The sequence below is a fragment of the Bubalus bubalis genome, chromosome 21 (genome assembly GCF_019923935.1).
Source record: "Bubalus bubalis isolate 160015118507 breed Murrah chromosome 21, NDDB_SH_1, whole genome shotgun sequence".
In the NCBI taxonomy this organism is placed as follows: Eukaryota; Metazoa; Chordata; class Mammalia; order Artiodactyla; family Bovidae; genus Bubalus; species Bubalus bubalis.
Window position 1 is genome coordinate 54372329 of NC_059177.1, and position 20617 is coordinate 54392945.

The window sequence follows — 20617 nt, forward strand, 5'->3', positions numbered from 1 at the left end:
CCTGACCCCTCTGTCCCACAAATACCCAAGTGGAATCACTATGTGGCGGAACCAGGTCAACTCCCTGCTTTGCCAATGAATGCCATGTAGGAACAGTATCAAGATGGCAGAGCCAGGAAATCCAGGGGCCTGGGCATGGTGAGAGAGAGTAAGATTTGAGGCTGGGACCCCAGGTTTGGGGGCCCTCAGCAAGGCAAAGCTACTTGAGAATCACGCCAGCGTGGATTGAGCAGAAAGAGCTCAGATACTGGTCTTACCCAAGACCAGTATCTAATTCTTCCAGATCAGCAAGTTCCTGTTGCCTTAATTGATCAGCCTCTAGTTCGAGGAAATGAGATTTCATCTGACTCCTCCATCAGCCCCGGGGAAGGGCGTGAAGGCGGCAGTGCAGTGCAGAGAGCTCTTGTCACAGATGCACCCTCATGGCCAGAGAAGCAGACGGATGGTATAAGCCAGAGCCCAGCGAGATGGCTCTCAGAGAAGATACCTTGAGAAAACACTCAGGGGTTCATCTGCTTGGACATCCACAGCTAGACCCATTCCAGAAGTGGCCTGAAGGCACTTATTCTAGACTGGCGGGTCATAACGTGGGTGACCCCACTGGGGCCCCTGAGGGCAGACTGTGGCTGGAAATATCAGCTGACTGCGGGGTCTCACGTGTGGGTCCTCCCGCCCAGGTCTCATTACAAACGACAACCAGCTTCGTACCTGGCCCCGCTACCCCGATGTCCCCACACGTCACGCTCAACCCATCTCGAGTCCAACTTGTCCGTTTCTTCTCTTATGATAAACACTTTTCTGTGTCTTTTCTGAAAATTATGTCTTATTCCGAGGTGGTGAAGAGGTCCTCCTGCGTCTCCTTCTAGAGGTTTTAGAGTTGCAGTGTTTACGTTCAGATCTACGTGTCGCCTCAACGTTTCTCATCTACTCCTCCTCCTATCGCGGCGAAATCTACCTAACACAAAAGTTTTCATTTTAACCATTTTGAACTGTACAGCTCAGTGGCAGTAACATTCACACAGTTGTACAACCATCACCACCATCTGTTTCTAGAACCTTTTCATCTTCCCCAACTGCAACTCTGTGCCCATCAAACACTGTATCCCCACTCCCTCCTCCCCACCAGCCCCTGGCACCACCATTCAACTTTCTGTCTCTACGATTTTGACTATGCTAGGGACCTCATGCCTGTGGAGTCGCACAATATTTGTCCTTTTGTGCTGTATTCCACTTGGCGTCTTCAGGGTTCATCCATGTTCCAGCATGTGTCAGACTTTCCTTCCTTTTTAAGGCTGAATAATATTCCATCATATGTATAAACAATATTTTGTTTATCCTTTCTTCTGTTGGTGGACATGTGGGCAGCTTCCCCAATAATGCTGCTATGGACATGGATGTGAAAATATCAGTTTTCAGTTCTTTGGGGGTATATATCCGGGAGCAGAATTGTTGGATTGTCCGGTTACTCTATGTTTAATTTTTTGAGGAACCACCATACAATTTCTTATAGCAGTTATACAACTTTACATTTCCACCAACAGTGCACAAGGATCCCAATTTCTCTACATCCTTGCCAATATTTGTAATTTTCTGTTTCATTTTCATAGCCATCCTAATGGGTGAGAAGTGAAATATCATGGTGGTTTTGATTTGCGTTTCCCTAATGATTAGGGAAAAGATGTTGAGCATCTTTTCGTGTGTTTATTGGCCATTTGCATATCATCTTTGGAGAAATGTCTGTTCAAGTTCTTTGCTCATTTTTGATTTGGGTTATTTGGCTTTATTTTTTTGGTTGAGATGCAAGAGTTCTTGATATAAATCCCTTATCACAGATATGATCTGCAGGTATCTTCTCTTATTCCATGGATCATCTTTTCACTCTGTTGATAGTATCCTTTGCTGCATAAAACTTTTTGAGTTTGGTGAAGTCCAGTTTAACCAGTTTTTCTTTTGTTGCTTATCCCTTTGTTTTGGAATGAAGAAATAATTGCCAACCCCCCCCCCACCCCCCCACCCCCACACTCTGTTTTCTTCTCCCTCAGTTCAGTGTGTGCATGGTGTGAGATAGGAGTTCCTATCTGAAATCCAAGCCTTAACCTTCTCCACCCCCACCTCATTCTCCCATAGGGTTCACTGTCCCCATGAAAGGCCTCATCCTCTCTCCAGGTGGGCAGCTCAGAACACAAGAGTCACCCTGTCCCTTTCCTCTCCATCATCCGAGTCCTGTTGGTTTCGCCCCTTCCAGTATTCTTGCCTGGAGAATCCCTTGGACAGAGGAGCTTGGGGGTCTAAAGTCCATGGGGTCGCAAAGAGTCGGACACGACTGAAGCAACTTAGCATGCACATTTCCTTGAAGCCACTCCCCGCGCTGCGTCTCCACAGCCCCTGCTCTGAGTCTTCCTCATCTCTTGCTTGGGTGAGTGCAGGAGCCCCTTAACTGACCTCTCTCGTTCCACTTGGAAAAACAAGTCTGTTTATACCACATCCTCCTCATCTCGTTCTTAGGATAAAGACAAAAGTCCTCACTGTGACCTTTGAAGCCCCAGGTGGCCCACCCCAGGTCCACCAGGTCCACCAACTCCACCCAACACCCCATTCCCTCACTGTCTCATTCTCCAGCCACGCTGCTCACTCTCCCCACCAGGCCTTTGTCTGTTCTGCTCCTGGGCCTGAATGCTAATGCTGCTCCCGCCCCAGAAGCACCCAGCAAACTCCTACTCACTCTCCTATACTCTGCTCAATCCCACCTCCTCGTGGGGCCCTTCCCGGACTCACCTACTATGTACTCTGGTTGTATTTCACACGTATTCGTGTGAGTGCTGGATTAATGTTCGACACTAGACCGCTGAAAGCAGGGCCCGTGTCTGTTTTTTAATCACTGTTACACATTCCTAAGGCCTCGCACAGTGTGAGTACGTAGTAGATCATCTGTAAATCATTCGGGAATCAAGGAAAGAAAGAAGGAAGGGAGGGAGGGAGGGAGGGTGGATGCTTGGAGTGAAAAGATTGATTGCCTTGCTTTACAAGATTCTTTCTAAGATGGGAAGGTATGACACTCATCATTTCTGGAGGGCAGGGGGAGCACTCACTTTGAACTTATTATGCGTGACAAACACAGGCAGGCCCTTGCTCAGGCTCAGTTTCCTCATCCATAGAGTGGGGATTACAACATTCCCTTCTAAGACTGTCATATTAGAAGAGATGATGTATGTGAAAGTGCTGAGCCCCAAACAAGCGCTCTGTAGACCACCCTGAGTCCAGCCATGCCCCCAGATCCAGCCACTCTCCTAGCTTCTCTGTGCCTTAGTCTCTTCACTTCATTAGTTGTCAGATTTGGGCACGGACACATCCCTAGAATGATACATGGAGACCCAAGCCCCCTTTGAGGCATGCAGTCTTTGGGAATTGCCCTCAGGTACATGCCTGGGAGGCTTAACTCAGATATTCTTTGATCTAGCCATAGCTGAAGCCCAGTAAGAGCAGAAACCTTAGAAAAAAATGCTCATGACTTATCTGCTTGAACATTTGTTTTTTTTCTTGTTGAAAGTTTGGAAATGGCATGAGACTTACTCTAGCCTGGTGAGTCAGAGGTGGGTGGGCCCACACTGGGCCCACTTCCCACTACAAGCCTAGATGCTGGGCAACTCTTCTCTTGCATGTGACTTGAGTAAGTCCCCCTGGTAGGCAGGGCAGACCCCCTGAGCTGCCCTTAGGCACCAAGAGGAGGCCAGGCCAGGTCCTGAGAAGCTCTGGGGCCTACTTAGGACCCTGATGTTGCTCACAGGGGATATGTCCTGCCATGGATGCAGCAGTGAAGGAAGGGGCAATGAATGGCCATGGCTGAAGTAGGGGCTTCCTCAATTCTGAGCTTCCTGCTGTCTGCTGGGTGGGCTGCCTGCCCCCCTCAACTCTCCTTTCCTCAAGCTGAGGAAAGGGGCTCCAGGCTCCAGGCTCAGTGGGCCCCTAACTGGGAGAGGAGTCCAGAAGGACTCCTCCTGCTCAGGGGGCTCATGCTATCTGGGGAAACAGGCCCTACCTCTAGGGGCTGCCTGTCGTCTTGTCCCTGACACAGAGCTTCCTCCCATACCCCAGTCCCTTCAGGGTTGAGACTGTTCCAAGTCTCTTCCAGTGACCCTACTCCCATCTCAACCCCAGGTTTGTCCAGGCTCTCTTCCCAGTGCTCCCCTCCCCAACTCCTAGTCCATCTCCTTCCCTCCACCTCTACATCCATCATGAAAGCCCACCTGAGTGACCACACTAGCCTCCTCATTGATTTCTCTGCTAATCCCTTGCTCTGACAATTCCTTCACCACACAACGAGACTGACAATTCCTAAAACATAAACTGGATCAGGTCACTTCCCTGTTTAAAACCTTCTATGGCTTCCAGCACACTCAGAATGAAGTTCAAAGTCCAGACTCTACAAGACTGGACCCAAGTGCTCTGGCTCTGCAGATGGCTCCCTTCCCCTCCCACATATTTCTCTCTCATGATTTCCGCCCAGCCTGCTCCCATCTGCCATGCTGGACCTTACAGCAGAGCGTCTTTTTTTTTTTTTTTTTTGCAGTTACAGACACATAGGTCACCTAGCTGGGGCTGCTGTGACCTTCTTGAGAATGACGATAACACAGATGCAAGCAGAGATGACGAATGAGAAAAGTCATTTGAGCGCCAGGATACAGCCATGCCTGAAGTCAACACGTCTTTTTTTTCTTAAGTTAACTTGAGTTGACATTTATACTACTTGCTTCTGAAAGGAGCCCCAATTAATTCAAGGCCAGCCCTTCCTCACCCCACTCTCCATCTCCTCTTCTGCTCCTCCGACACGCCAGCACCCCCACCTCAGGGCTTCTGCCCATGTAGTTCCCCGTTCTCCCAGATATCACACGCCCCAGGTCCCTGCTCAAATGTCACCTCCTTAGAGAGGCCTGCCCTCCCCACCCCATCAACAGTGACAAGCCTGATCATCACCCCCTACTCCCTTATTCTGGCTTATTTTAAAAAAATAACTGCTTCAACCATCATGAACATTATGTGTTTACTTACTGTCCATCTCCCTCCACTAGGGTAGAGATTGTGTTAGGATGTCCCACTGTCCTGATTAGCTTGAGAAGGGGCGGTGGGGTGGGGTTGGTTTCTGAGATGCAGGACTCCTATTTCTAAGGCCAGAACGCCCTGGACAATTTGATCATCCGTGACTGCTCAGTTGGTTTACTATAAAACCCCACTTCTCAGACCAGGGCTGGCGCACAGCAGATAATCAGTACCCGGTTGACTGGGTAAATGAGTGCCAGCCCTGGGCCAGGCGGGGCCACGCTGTGTTTATGCAGGCTGTTTTGTTTCCCCCTCATGAGCAGCCTGGGAGCTGGGCTCTATTATCCCCATTTTACGGACGAGGAGCCTGAGGCTTGGTCACCTTGCCCAGGCCACACCGCTGGGGAAGCAGGACTGGAATCCACCTGAAAGTCAAGCCCGTCACTGTACTGCTGTGCACACCCCCCAGTCACAGCTCGCTCTGCTGATGCCAATTGACCCTCAGCCTCAGCCGTGTCTGGGCCCAGAGCAGCTCAACCCCTCACCTCACCCTACCCAGAGGGGTGAGAACTAACCCAAGGGCAACCTGCTCTCGGCCAGGCTGGTGGTGAGAGGAAGGAGAGAGTGGGCAGTGCAGGAGCTGGACTTGAGGTGCGCCGAGACCAGAACCCCCAGCGTGTGGCGACTGCTGCCCCAACCTGTGCGTCCCCAGGCATTTCCGGTCCAGAACCCCTGGCTTTCTGCAGGCCTGTCAATCACAGCTGCCTTTGCAGCTGGTCCCCAGCCCTGTGACTGAGCTGGAAAAGCCTGTCTTCTGCTCACCCACCCACCCACCGGGGCCTAACTAAAGCCTCCTTCCCACCAGTCAATAGAAAGGCCCCTCTGCCATCACAGACTCACTGCGTTCCCTGCCCCCCAACTCACCATCAGAATCAGCGGAACAACTGTGAGGGGTGGGGTGATGCTTTCCCCAGGCCAATGGAACTCTCATCTGGCCCCTGCAGGCAACCCTGGTGACGGGAGCTCTTTCTCATCTCCATTGCGTGGATGAAGAAACTGAGGCCCAGAGAGGCGAAGTCACCTGCCCCAGGCGACATAGCTCAGAGAGACAGAGTCAGGGCTGTCTCCCAAGCTCACACGTTGCCTATCTATTCTATGATGGAGATGATCTGAGTCTCTGCTGTTCACAGAGCTGGGCACTTCCCACATGCTAGTTCTCATTTCCACTTTGCACGGTAGGTATGTCTGTTATTTAGTTGCTCAGTTGTGTGTGACTCTTCACGACCCCATGGACTGTAGCCCGCCAGGCTCCTCTGTCCATGGAGTCCTCCAGGCAAGAGTACTGGAGTGGGTTGCCATGATCCACTTCTCCAGGAGTGGTAGGTACAATCGTGTCCATGTTTTGGAAGTCAGACAGCACCGGAGTGAGGGGACTGACCAAGGTCCCACTGTCCAGATGTTTCCTAGGGAAGCCCGTCCTACCAAATGGCTTCCCTCCCTCCTTTCCTTCCACACTACCCACCCACCTATCCACCCGTCTCACCACCAATCAGCATTCACTGACCGACAGTGATGTCCACACCAACCCCAGCTTCTGGTGCAGAACAGCTGGAAACCCCTTCTGGAGAGGCTGCCCGGACTTTGAACCACCATCTCCTGGGTCCTCCCAGTGATCTACTTGGGAGTCTCTCGCTGGGGAGTTCTTCATTCTGGGATCTAATCTGCTCTCCCCCTGCCTGGCCACCAAGGAGTTGTTTTTTCATAACAAAGTGGGGCGGCAGAAGGGCCACGGGAGGTTTTCATAATTCCATCGTTGGAAATTTCCACGGTGGTGGAAAAGACCTGCTGGCCACTCTCCAAACACCTCTCCTGAAAAAACTTCCAAACCCAAATGGCTGGACTGGGCCCGCTGCAGTCCTGGCAAACGCTGGAGCCGCCCACGGTAGGGCCCCGGGCCAGCGTGTGGGCATCGGCCCCCCAGCGTGGAGCTGGGCACCAGAGGCCCAGGGCTCAAGGAAAAATGGGGAGCTTTTCCTCTCTTGGAGGGATGTGTGGAAGAACAAAGCAGTCACTTCCCTGGGAGCCAGTCACAAGCCTGGAGTCCGTTTTCTCTGCCACCCACTCGCTGTGTGACCTCGAGCAGTTACTAGACCTCTCTGAGCCCAGTTCCTCCCCTGGGAAAGGAGGCAGGGGGTGGGCAGCTCTTTAAGGTCTGAAACACGTGGTGACGTGTGGCTGGCTCTGACTCCTGAGTTCTGAGGCCAGGAAGGGAGCAGAGAGACTGAGCCCATGGGAACTCTTGAGCAATCTAAAGGGCCCAGAGGGAGAAAAAGGACCCACAGGTCCTGGAGGGTGGGAGCTTGTGGGTGAGATCGCAGCCTCCTCACCACCCAGCCACTCTCTGCCTCTCCCATGGGCATGCGGTTCGCCCAGCTGCCTTCTGTGAAAGGAAGGGACAGACAGGGGGGTCTGGACAAAGGTGAGGAACTTGGGGAGTTGACCCCCACCCACAGCCATCCCTGGAGGTCTCGGTGGCAGTCTGAGCTCTACACAACCACCCACTGCACCCTCTACCCGCTGCTGCCTTGGTGGTTCCTGCCTGCTATCCCCAGGTGCCCCACTCCCCGCTCAGACCTCACTCCTTTGCTGGGCTGACCAGGCCCTCACCCTGTCCTGCAGAGGCCCCCAGGGCCCCAACTCCCTGCTACGTATGGTAGGAGAGGGGGCAATGACCCAGAGGATCACCTCTCTCTCCCCCTGCCTGCAACCTCTCCTCCCAATGCAGGAAACCCCCTTATTCATCAAGGCCGATTGGGGACCACAGCCTCCATGAACAGCCTAGGAAGAAACCCTGCAGGTTAGGGACAGTGGCGACTTCCCGTGCAGTCCTGGGTTTCTGCCCCACTAGGCAGACGCCTTCACAGCTCAGAGTCTATTTCCTCAGCCATGCGGTTGGGGGTGCAGCCCCGGCCCTTCCACTGTCATCCTGAGGGTGGGAATGAGAATGAGCTAGCAGCGCTGGGCCCAGAGGCTGGCCTGGAGCAGACCCTAGGCGGACCTGACCCGGGTGGACCCCCTCTGTGAAAGTGCCTGGGTCCGGACCCAGCTAGATGAGGCGGTGGGGCGGTGAGGTGAGACGGGGGAGGTGTTAGGAGGCTGGGTGGCCATTATCATCCCTGCCATCAGAGAAGCACTGTCTACTTTTTAAACTGAGCACTTGGTATGTGCTGGGCTTCCCAGGTGGTGGTAGCAGTAAAGAACCCACCTGCCAATGCACGAGATGCAAGAGACACAGGTTCAGTCCCTGGGTTGGGAAGATCCCCTGGAGGAGGAGATGGCTCCCCACTCCAATGTGCTTGCCTGGAGAATCCCATGAACAGAGGAGCCTGGCGGGCTGCAGTCCATGGGGCCGCATGCATGCCAGGCTCTGAATCCCATGGACAGAGGAGCCTGGTGGGCTGCAGTCCATGGGGCCGCACACATGCCAGGCTCTAAATCCCATGGACAGAGGAGCCTGGCGGGCTGCAGTCCACGGGGCCGCACACATGCCAGGCTCTGAGGTTAGGGCCTCTTGCAGCTCCCTCACTAAAGTCCTGCCTGGAAAGGTTTATCAGCTCATTTTACAGCTGCTGAAACTAGGTTCAGAATGGCGAGGCCACCAGGCTGGTGGGTGACACGGCCAGGGCCTTTACCCCTGAGCAGTGCGCTGAGGAGGGTGCAGGTGGGGAGCAGTGGGGTGACAGGGGGCTTAAAAGAGGAGGCAAGTGGTGGTTTTGTGCCCCCTTCCCTGGCGGCTGCTCAGGGCAAGCTGAGTGCACCTGGCGCAGCCCCTTCTGGCTGGGTGAACCCTCAGCAGGCTCCTCTCCTGCCTCCAGCCCCTTTTGCTTTCAGCTCGTCTCCTTGTGTCTAAAGCAGGCCCTTGTGATTAGAGCAAAGAAACCAAATTTACTCTGCCTGTCTCCACATTTTCTCCAGGGGTGGACAGGGATGAGCATGGAGTGGGGTTGGGAAGAAAAGGGCTGCCCATCCCCACTGCCCACTCCACAGAGTCACAGAGGCTGGCTTGTGGACCCCCTGTCTTGGCCTGCTTGCTCCCCTGGTCCCGGGCCAGTCCCTTAGCCCAGGATCAGCTCTCAGAGCCTGGGAGTTGGGCGATCAGTCTGCAAGGGTGCTGTGTGCCAGTGGCAGGGGAAGGCCTCTGCAGAAGCTTCTGGCAGAATCCGCTACCTCTGGAAATGGGGCTGAGAGGTGGTGAATGAGATGAGGGGGGCACAAAGATGCACAGGGCAGGGGCCACATCAGCACCCTGAAATCCCACCTGCATCCCACCGTTCCCCCATCCAGGGTCCTTCTGTGAGTGCCCGCTGATCACGTGCGGGACTTGGTCATGCAGATGCGGGTTCGGAACCTGCTCTGTCACTTACTAGCTGGGCAACTCAGTTTCTCTGTCTACGAAATGGGAATTTCCTCAACAACTGCTCAGAACTGTTGCAAGGATTGAATCAAATGAGAACCTCTTCCCATACAGCAGCCAAAGGGGCCTGTATGTGAGTCTCACCCCTGCTTAAGGCCCTTCAGTTGTCGTTCAGTCTCTAAGTTGTGTCCGACTGTTTGTGACTCCATGGACTGCAACACGCCAGACTTCCCTGTCCAACACCATCTCCTGGAGTTTGCTCAGACTCATGTCCTTTGAGTCGATGATGCCATCCAACCATCTCATCTTCTGCCCTCTTCTGCCCTCAATCTTTCCCATTCTCAGGGTCTTTTCCAATGAGTTGGCTCTTTGCATCATGTGGCCAAAGTATTGTAGCTTCAGCATCAGTCCTTCCAATGAATATTCAGGACTGATTTTCTTTGGGATTGACTGGTTTGATCTCCTTGCTCTCCAAGGGACTCTCAAGAGTCTTCTCCAACACCACAGTTCAAAAGCATCCATTCTTTGGCACTCAGCTTTCTTTATGGTCCAACTCTCACATCCATGCATGACTCCTGGAAAAACCATAGCTTTGACTATAAGGACCTTTGTCAGCAAAGTAATGTCTCTGCTTTTTAATATGCTTTCTAGGTTGATTATAGCTTTTCTTCCAAGGAGCAAGCATCTTTTAATTTCATGGCTACAGTCACCATCTGCAGTGATTTTGGAGCCCAAGAAAATAAAGCCTCTCACTGTTTCCACTGTTTTCCCATCTATTTGCCATGAAGTGATGAGACCAGGTGCCATGATCTTAGTTTTTCGAATGTTGAGTTTTAAGACAGGTTTTTAACTCTCCTCTTTCACCATCAAGAGGCTCTTTGGTTCCTCTTTGCTTTCAGGGCAAGGATCAAATTCAAAACCCATTCCATGAACTATAAAGCCCCTATGATCTGGTCCCTTACTTTTTCTTCTGCCTCATCCACCTCTCTGCCCTCTGAACACTCTACCGCAGCCACGTGGCCTCAATCTCTGAACATGCCTAGCTCCTTCCTGCCTCAGGGCCTTTGCACATGCTGGCTCCTTTGTTGGGATTGCTCCTCCCCCTGATGGTGGCATGGTCAGGTATTTATCATCTCAAATGTCACCCCCTCAGTGGAGGTCTCCCTGACCATCCTACTCAAGCTGCTCATGTGGCCCCTTCAACTGCCCTGTTAATTTTGTTTGTAACACTCACCACTGTCTGGAATTGTTTATTTATTAGTGAGACCTGCCCTGTGTCATTCACCACTGTATTCCCATTGCCTCAAACAGTGCCTGGCATGGCGCAGAAGTCCAAGAAATACTTGTTAAGTGAATGAATGTGTAATGAGCCTGAAACACCGTGGGCATTAAATGCTGGTTCCTTTCCTTTTACTCATTCCCAGCATAGCCTTTCCTCCCAGGCCAGTGCACGTTCAGTCACGACACACGCCCCTGGCGTGCTGCAGTCCCTGGGGTCTCAAACAGCCAGGCACAACCCCCCCAACCCCAAGTAAATATCCAGATGAAACCAAAGAACACAACTCTCAAACAAGAAAACTCTGAGCTGGAAGGAGGATGCTAAGGTCTTGTCTGGCTTACTGGAGGGTCCCCACTGAGGCTGCAGGAAGTCCAGGTCTCTGGAAAGAGCAGAGAGCAGCCCTTTCCTTCTCAGCATGAAGCTGGGGGGCCACTGAGCCCCAAGAGTAACTGCATCCTCTCTCTGGTTCTGAGACACTCCCTCCCCACCCCGTGCAGGCTGAAAATGTGTGCTGCGGGCAGAGACCATGTCCGGTTCATTCATACCAGGCCCCTGGTGCCCTCACGGAGCAGATGTGCATAGAACACCTGTAAGTATAAATGAATGAAGACAGAGGATTGGACAGCAGGCGACAGAAAGGATTGGTAAATTGGCGTCCACAGAGGTTACCAGCTTGGGACACGGTGCAGACACTGCCCAGAGCCGCCTTCTGATGGTGCCTCCAACAGTCCTCACGTTCCATCACGCCCCTGCTCAAGAACCTGCGGTGGCTCCCACTGCCTCGGAGAAAGTTCAGATTTCTTAGTCTGGCATTCGAGTCCTGCCTACTTTCCTCTCTCTCTGCTTGCATCCATCCATCCATCCATCCTCCCCTTCTAGCTGCCCATCTATCCAGCTGCCTGCCTGTCCATCCATCCATCCCTCTGTCCTTCCACCTACCCACCCGCCTACCTGTACTCCTTCCTCCCTCTCTCCATTCCTCCACCCAGACGTCCACCCACCCATCCATCCTTTCATGCAACGTTGACTAAGTGGTTACCAGGTTCTAGACAGCGTGCTAAGTGCTGGGGTTAACCTAGATCTTCAACTCTTTAATAAATCTGTTTCAACAAATATCGATCTGCAGATCCTGTCTGCTCTACCTTCAAAACACACCCATGTGACCACGTCTCATCACCGTCACGTTTCTACCCTGGGCTGAGCCACTGTCTTCTCGCAGAGTGCTCACTGATCTCCCTGCTTCTCATCCCCTCACCCCACCCCAGCCTGTTCTAGACACACGGTCAGAGATGAATCAAGTCCTCTTGTATTCAGAACCTTCCTGTGGTTCCTGCCCCTCTCTGAGGAAAACCCAAAGTCCCTGAACGGCCCACGAGGCCCTACATGATCTGCACCCCTCCCCTACCCATTACCTCTCCAACCACATCCCCCCGCTCCCCCTCGCTCACTCCCCTCCACCCCACTGGCTTCCTCCCTGTTTCTGAATCCACTGAGCACGCACCCACCTCAGGGCCTTTGCACTGGCTACTCCCGCTTCCCCAGACAGCCACAGAACTCCCTCAGGTCTCTGCCCAAATGCCACCTTCTCAGGGAGGCCTTCCCTGGCCCCATCCTTGAAGCCACCCTCTTTATCTTCCTCCCTTTGCCTTATTTCTCTCCGTCCACGGACCACTCCCCGACACGCCGCCCACTCACATCTTTGTTTACCGTCTATCTCTGCCCCCTCGAGTACAAACCATGGGGCAGTGAACGGCTCCGTTTTGTCCCAGTGTGGCCTCTGCAGTGCCTGGCACACAGCACGTCCCGCACGGTGTTTGTGGACGGAAGGAAAGCCCACCTTTAGGTACGGGTGGGGACTTCCATTTTATGAAGGACTTTTGCGTTCTTCTCATCAGTGATCAGAATCTGATGATTGTCTCTGTTCATAACCAACCCTCTGAGCGCTCATTAACCAGATCCACAGGTTCTCCCTGACCTGCTTGCCGTCTCACCATCGGCCCCAGTGACCCCACTGTCAGCGGGGACCCAGCATGACCTCCCATTTGCTGCCCCCTGAAGTCCCCAAGCCTTGTCAGCTCACCCTGCCTCCTCCCCCCAGAACCTGCCCCTTATTTGCCCAAATGCCTGTCCAGCCTCCAGCCTCCTCTCTGCAACCCGTTATCCTCACTAGGGCCATGGGATTTCCCCAAGGGGCCCGTCTGGCCAATCACTCCCCAGCTTAACACCTGCCCTCAGCCTGGCCCTGCCACCTCTTGTGCTCCCCACCCCACCCGCTGTCTTCTGCTCTGGCCGCTGCTGGCGTCTCCACAGGCTCAGGCTGCGCCTTCACCTGGGGCACCCTCCCCACTACCTACCTTCCTTCCAGCTGGCTGGCTCTCGTTTACCCTTCTGCTCGGCTGCGGCTGGCCGCGTGGGGCCCTCTCGGGCTGTTCCCCGACAGCACCGGCAAGTGGCTGCCTTCCCTGGGCCCGCATCCCTGAGGCTGCCCTCTCGCCGGGCTGTGAGCACACTCACTGGTCTGCAATGACTGGTGTCCCTGCAAGGCCGAGCACTCGGGGACTGGAGGCCACTGGCCTCACGGTCAGGCTCCGAGCGCTGGAGCCAGCCTGCTGGCTTGGCGCCCTTGGGCAGGTCACTGTATGTCTGGGGACCTCACTCCCTGTTTTGTAAAGTGGGGGTAATGATTGCCAGAAGGATGCTGTATTCAGCAAATCCCCCCCAGCACTTAGAGCAGAGTCTAGATGTGAGTCAGTTGACAGCATTCAGATGGAGAAACCAGAGGAGGGAAGGAGCCCAGGGCCCTGGCACCTGGCTGCCATGGGTGGGGGCTGGGACTGGACCACAGGATCACCTTGACCTGTACCTGCCCTCAGAGGATCACATTCTTCTTACTGAGAAGCCTCTACTTGCTTCAGCTGATTTTTTAAAATGAGCCTTATTTGCTTTGGGGGTGAGAAGCTCTTTTCAGGTTTGTGGTTAATGCCCTTCATTCTTCTCTCCTTCTGACCTTTGTGCCTGTTATTCTGATTTCACCTCCTGCCTTTGTTTGCATGTGGCTTTTTTTAGCCGACCTTTTGCATCCAGCCTTTTTATTTGAGCTCAGGCTCCCTGCCCCTCCTCTGGGTCTCAGGGCAACGATGTCTCTGGTTGGGGCAGGGGCGATGATGCCAGTCCACACTGTCCACATCATGGGGGCAGAGGAGGGGGAAGCACAATCCCCGGGCACCCCTTGGTGCCAGCTTGTGATGGGCACTGTGTGTGTGAGGCACTGGGGGCACAGAGACGCGGCACCACAGTGGGTGGGTGGCAGGGCGAGCAGCTGTCAAGCCCCTGTCACCTGCACTAGCCTCTGTGCCCCTCAGAGACTGCCTGGCCACCAGGAGGGCCACAGCACCCTAAGGGACACAGCAAAGCCACGGTACAAACAAAACGACTCCAAAGAAAAGAAGCAAACTCCCTCCAAACTTGTATCTACCAGTATGTGAATATATAAGCAAGGGAGGGAGATAGCAAATTGCCAGATTTCCTCAAAACTAAGTCAAATTGTAAGGTGCACCCCAATCTTATGTACCACTAAGAGGTGGGGCTGCTTCCCAGGTGGCTAAGCGATTAAGAATCCGCCTGCCAGTGCAGGAGATGCAGGTTTGATCCCTGGGGCAGGGAGATCCCCTGGAGGAAGACATGGCAACCCACTCCAATATCCTTGCCTGGAGAATCCCACAGACAGAGAAGCCTGGAGGGCTACAGTCCATAGGGTCCCAAAGAGTTAGATAGACTGAACAACTGAGCGCACACACACAAGTCAAATTGTAAGCTGTACCACAATCTTATGTACCAGTAAAGAGGGCTTCCCAGGTAGCTCAGCAGTAGAGAATCCACCTGCCAATGCAGGAGAGGCAGGTTCAACACCTGGATCAGGACGATCCCTCTGGAGAAGGAAATGTCAACTCACTCCAGTGTTCTTGCCTGGGAAATCCCATGGACAGAGGAGCCTGGTGGGCTACAGTCCAAGGGGTCACAAAGAGTTGGATGGGACTTAGTGACTAAGCAGCAACAAAGAAAGGAAAAGAACTTCCAGCATAAAACTATACCATGATTCAGGTTTTTTTTTTTTTTTTTTTTTTTTTTGCAGGTTACAGTGTATACCTGAAACCAGCACAATATGGTAAATCAACTATACTTGAAAGACAACAACAAAACTATAATGTGTTATCAACTCTCTATGTACATGTATCCCTTTCTCAGGGCCGTGAAACTATGCATCCTAAAAGCTACAAAACAGGGTTCAGACCGAGGTTACATCTGGTGGCTGTGGGATGTGTAGACATAGACCATTCTGCATCGTTCTGCCTGTTTCAGTAAGCAAACCATTATTTTTGTGATGCAAATGACTGAAGTTTAAAAAAAGGAAATTGGTTTTCGGAGCAGTTGCCGCCTGGTTTCTTTTCCGGGCACCTCATGGGTTGGGGACACATTAATTAGCAGCTCTGGGTTCCCTGCTGGGGGGAGAAGGTTGGAAGGGGGCAGGTGAGCGTTAGGCACGCACTTTCCAGAGCTTGTCCTAGGCGGGTCTAATCAGCAGAAATTTCCCTTTATTAAGGCCTGGGCCCCAAACCCATCATTAAAGGCTCTTCAAGTCTGATTGTACACAGTGGAGCCACACACAATGCGACAAAGCCTAATTTCTCAGAGAAGTGGGCAGCCGGGGCTCTTCCTCCCGCACCGTCCTCGGCTGTGTCCGCCTCACACCATCACTGCTGCCTGGCGTCAGACCGTTCCGAGGCCTGGCAGTCTGCTACTGCCCTCTCTCCAGCAAAACGCAAACAGAAGGAGGCTACACGTTGCACTTGTCTCGTTTGGGGCTGCAGCTCCCGCTCACCCTCTCTCTCTCTGCCCGCTCCCTGTTCGATCGACTAAAGGCAGGCAGGGTGAGCATGAGGTTCCCAGGCAACCCCCACGATCACGTCTCCCCGTCTGGTATATCGAGGGTCAAGAGTGATACTAAGTACGGACACTGTTTTCCCCTTCGAAGCAGCTGATCAAAACAGGAGCCCTCCCCCACTGAATGGGATGGATGCACTTCCCATCTGCCGTCGGGGAGCCAGACGACAAACAGGAGAATAAACACTGAAAAGACTATGAATTGTGACAAATGCTATTAAAAGACAAGGGCCGTGACAGGGAACACTCCCTTTAATAGATCAGGGAGGACCTCAGTGGGGGGGCCTATGAGATGGAGCCTATAGTAGAAAGAGAAGGGGGATGGGCAGTCTAGATCGGGGAAACAACATGTGCAAAGGCCCTGAGGCGGGAAAGAGGCTGAAGAGCTTGAGGACTGGAAAGATGACCGGTGAGCTAGAGGAGGCGAGTGAGGGGCGAGGGGTGTGATGAGGGGCCTACAGGCCGTGGGAGGAGTCTGGGTTTCATCCTGTGCAGCATGGCGGAGGACTGCAGAGACTGAAGCGGAAAGCACCACAATCTGGTCGGCATCATTAAAAGCATCCATCTGGCCACTTAGGGAGAACAGATGATTTGGGGTGGTGGGGGGGAGCAAGAGAGGATACGGGGGACCAGTGAGGCAGGTCATCCTTTCACTTGTTCCACATGTGTTTATTCAACAATGTTCTGACGAAATCTCTGACAAACACACAGATGGAAACAAACAAGACTCGTTAGCTGGGGCCTGACTCCAGAGGTCCAGGAGCTTACAGGAGGAGCGTACAACAAATGGAGAGGCAGGAAGTCTTCCTGCATTTCAGGAGGCCCTGAAGGATGGCTGAAGGGTGTTCAGGGATGGACACCGTCTGGGCAAAGGCTCAGAGGTGGGGAAAGGTTGGTGTGAACAGGAGCTGTACTCCTATCTGTACTGAATGACTCGTGTACTTAGTGGATGAAATAACTAACTGAGGAGAGAGGAGTGGGAAGAAGGTGAAGCTGGAGACAGGTGCTGGAAGGGTAGATGGGGATAAGTCATGGGAGCGCTGAACAGGGGCCAAGGAGTCTGAGCTCCGTCTGCTTGGCAGCAGGGAGCACTGAGCCCTTGCCCACAGAGTGGCTGGCCAGATGGACGTTCTGAGCAGGGCCCCCTGGTGGCCATGCACGGCCAGGGAGGAGGCTGGAGGCAAGACTGAGGGAGAGATGGCAAAGCCCGGCTCCCCCGTCCCATTCTGATGATATGATTAATAATAATAAATAGCTGACACGTTATAGAGCTTCCTAAGAGGCAGGCACTGTTCTAAGCTCTTTATACCCATCAACTCATTGAACCAGCAGGACTCCAGAAAAGTTGGCGCTACATTGTACTCCAGTGTGCAGCTAAGGCGACTGAGGCAGAGAAGGGTTACGTCACTTGCTCAAGATCACACAGCGAGGAAGCACTTGGGCTGGGAAGCAAGCCCATGTGCTCAGACTCCAGGGCCCACTCTTAACCACTGCCCTTGGCTGTCTTCTCCACCTAGGATCCCACAATCCTACATTCGGGTAGCGAAAACCCTCACACAATGCCCCTGACTGCCTACTGAGGCCTTGAGAATACGCCAACGAGCCCCTCAAAGCACGAGAACTGACCAGCTCCTGCTCATGGCTCTACTGCTGATCTGCGAGACCGGAGTGAGTCCCTGGACATCTCTGAGGGACACCTGTGTCTGGTCTGCAAAGCAAGGACAAGAATGCCTTCTTCACAGGATGGACAAGAAACCGCGTGTTTTGAGCCGGGGTGATAACCCCGTTGGTGAGGAGGCAGCCGGCAGGAGATGCACAGGGCCTGCGACTCATGCCTACCCTCTCCACGATGGCTGTGGTCACTTCCCCGTTTCAGAGGCGAAAACTACAAGGCTCAGAAAGCAACAGCCCACCCAGGGGATGCAGCCTGTCAGTGGCAAAGCTGGGGTCTGAAGTGCCCAGGAGGCACTTAAGGAAGTAGTCACCGCTCTGGCCCAAAGGTGGCCCCAGTGTGGCTCCGACCCTACCAGGGTCACCCGGGTATCCTAGAGGGTGAGAATGAAGAGCAGGCCGTGCTTGACTCCTGGGGCCCAGGCCTGGCATTGCCGAGGTGTCAGCACGCAGGGTCTCCTGAATGTCCTCTGCACCAGTGGGCATCTGTGTTGGGCACACAGTGTAAGTGACCCTGTTCCTGGCTTGATGTCTGGCCCGAGGCCTCACCCTTTCTCCTGGAGGGTTGGGGCAGTATTATGAGCTTTTGGGGTGGTGGCCAGTACCATGGACAGAGTCCTGGTGTTCTGGCTCTCACTGAGCAACCTTGGGCGACTCTGCCCTGGGCCTCGGTCCCCCGAGTCCAATGCACACAGTAGGATGATGGGGGCGGGGGGGCAGGCTTCCTCCCAGGGGTGCCCTTCTCAGCTGGGAGAGCTGGCTGGAACTGCCACACTCCCCCCAGTCTGGGTGTCCCTCTGTAAAGGGATCCAGTCATGGCCATGAGGGGTGAAGGGACATGTGTGGATGGTGCTGTGCACAGAAGCCCTTGGTTAATGACGCTGTTACCGGTAATCTGGTTACCATGAGGGCTGCAGTGAGGCTCGAGGAGGTCCCCAGGGGAAAGTTCTCGGGTCACTGGTCAGCACCAGCCTCCATTCACCTTTACTTGCTGGGGTCTCACTGTCTAGCTCTGACCCTGGAGCTCAGAGATTCCTGGAGAAGCTTCTGGAAGTCCCAGGGTGAAGGAAGCTGTTCCTTCTGCCTGCAGATGTCTGGGCAGACCCTGGCCTCCGAGAGGGCAAAGAAACACCCACAACCAGCCTGGACCTCAACCCCCAGTCACCCTATATTCTATTCCCACTGACTGAGTGTGGGTGGCTACAGCCACAGCTCCTCCCAACACTGGCCCCATTTCATAGATGAGGAAACTGAGGCCCACTGAGGTGCAAGGACCATGGTTGGCGAGGCCACACCTTGGGCACAGAAGTTACTCATGGTCCAGCCAACAGCTGGGCGTCTGCTCTCACCTACCACCTTATACCTGGGGCTGCAGCCGGCCTGACACATGCTAAGTCCTCAGCCAATATTGGTTTTATCGATTTCTATTCTCTTCCCTTTTCAAGATCCTCCCTCTGAGCTTGGAAACTTGAAATTGGCTGGGGGTGGGAATGGGGAGAAGGGCCTCATTTTAATCTGAAGTGAGTCATGTAAGTTGATAAATTTAGAAGTGGCCTAAAGAGCTCTTAATCTCCTGCCTTCAGATAGTTGCTAGGAAGAGGCTGGTTCTCAGCGACCTCCGCATTGCAAATATACAGGACTGCAGGGCCGCGGTTGGTGCCCCCCGCCCCCCCCCCCCAGCAGACCCTGCTCCCCAGTTGCTGGGCTGTTAGACCTTCGGCCTGCCTCCTCCTCTGGAATCATCCTGGGGTGAACAGGAGCGACTGCTGTCTCAGGCTTGCTCCCAGGAAGCCCAATCTCAGATCCCCAAGGATGTGCACACAGAGCCACAGGCTCCTTCTCTTCCAGCCCTGGCCCTTCCCAGTAACCTTGACTATCAGCAATGTCTGGGAAATTTTGAATCTTAGACATTTAAAGTCCCAGGGGGCCCATCTGGCTCCAAAGTCCTCGTTTCAAAGATGGGAGATTGGTGCCCAGGGAGGGACCGTGACGAGTCCAAGGTTACTTGGAGTGTCTGTCAAGGGCCAACTGCACCCCGGTCTCTGCTCGCCCTCTCCCATCCCAATCCATTCTGTGACCCTGGCACAGCTCGGCATCTGGACCAGCTGGCCAGCGGGGCTTTAACTCCCTCCAGGAGGGAGCTTTGCTGTGTCAACTCTGCAGCAGTCCCCGAGAAGGCACTTAGAGGCCAGCAGGGCTGGCAGGTAGACCCGCAGGGTGACGGGGGTGGCAGGCTCTGTAGGCCTTGGGCTTGGCCCAGCTCAGCCCCATCCCCTTCACCGTGGGGAACAGGTAGAGACATAAAGGAAGAAGAAACCACTTCTGATGGGAACCCCAACCTGGAAGACATTGCATCTGGCTGCTGTTTCTTCTTGAAACCCACCCTCCCCCGGGCAGGAACCTTGTTCTCCATGAGAATCACAGAGTTCCAGACTGACACAGGCCAGGAGGAGACATCAGACTGGTGCCTGGAGCTGGGGTCAGGTTCCTGCTCTGGGGAGGGCCAGTTGTGTGACCTTGGGCAAACTGACGTAAAACCTGGACCTCAGCCGTTTCATCTATAAAATGGGTGCAGTCTGTCTTGCTATTATTTTATTGAGCCCTGTGTCCATTTTCGCTACCATTTATGGAACTAGAAGGGACTCATTAGAAGCTCATTGAATAATAATTGCTTACACTTCAGTCAAGCACTTCCTCCAGGCACTTTAATTCTATTTAATTCTCACAGCAATCGAATGAATTGGATACTTCTGTTACATCCATTTTAAGATGGTGGGATCAAGGCACAGAGAAGCTATGAAGCTGGCACAAAGTCACACAGCAAGGAAGCGGTGGAGCAGGAGTTGAAATCCTAGAGTCTGGGCTTTAAACTCCTCCCTGTACTACCATCTTCATTGTTTGCTCTGAACTGGGAATTATTAGACACCTACTGCATACGGGTACTCTGCTGGGCACGTGGTACACACAGGAGCTTGTTAACTTCTCACGACAGCTCTGGGAGGCCGGGATCATTTCAGAAGAGGAAATGAGGGCTCCTGTGAGATGCACAGGAACACCCAAGATTCCACTGTGACTGAGCTGGGCATGCAGGTGGGAGATGACTCTGTTCTCCCCGCCTGGTGGCCCTGTCCAAGTCCTTGATAGGTTATTATCTTATTCACCGTGTTTCAGTGAAGCTAAGATGCATCTGCTGGAAGAAGCATCGCTACTTTATGTATGCTTCAGAAAGAGAGAGGCATGGCTGGGTCTACTGCGTGCCCTGATTCAGACATGTCAAA

General features: G+C 53.5%; 1 protein-coding gene across 9 annotated transcripts in view; it reads right to left on the reverse strand.

The window, feature by feature from the left end:
* ATP2B2 (ATPase plasma membrane Ca2+ transporting 2) overlaps nucleotides 1-20617 on the reverse strand; it is a 376005-nt gene that overhangs the window by 144374 nt on the left and 211014 nt on the right. For 2 of the 9 annotated variants that reach the window (XM_025272347.3, XM_006077476.4), the window contains exon 1: nucleotides 13082-13274. The exons of 3 other annotated variants lie outside the window; for them this stretch is intronic. The gene's annotated coding sequence lies outside the window, so the exon portion shown is untranslated. Of the gene's footprint in view, nucleotides 1-11396; nucleotides 11504-13081; nucleotides 13279-20617 lie in introns of those variants that run through there. 4 more of the 9 variants (XM_045163922.1, XM_025272346.3, XM_025272342.3 and 1 more) reach the window with 3 other exon arrangements.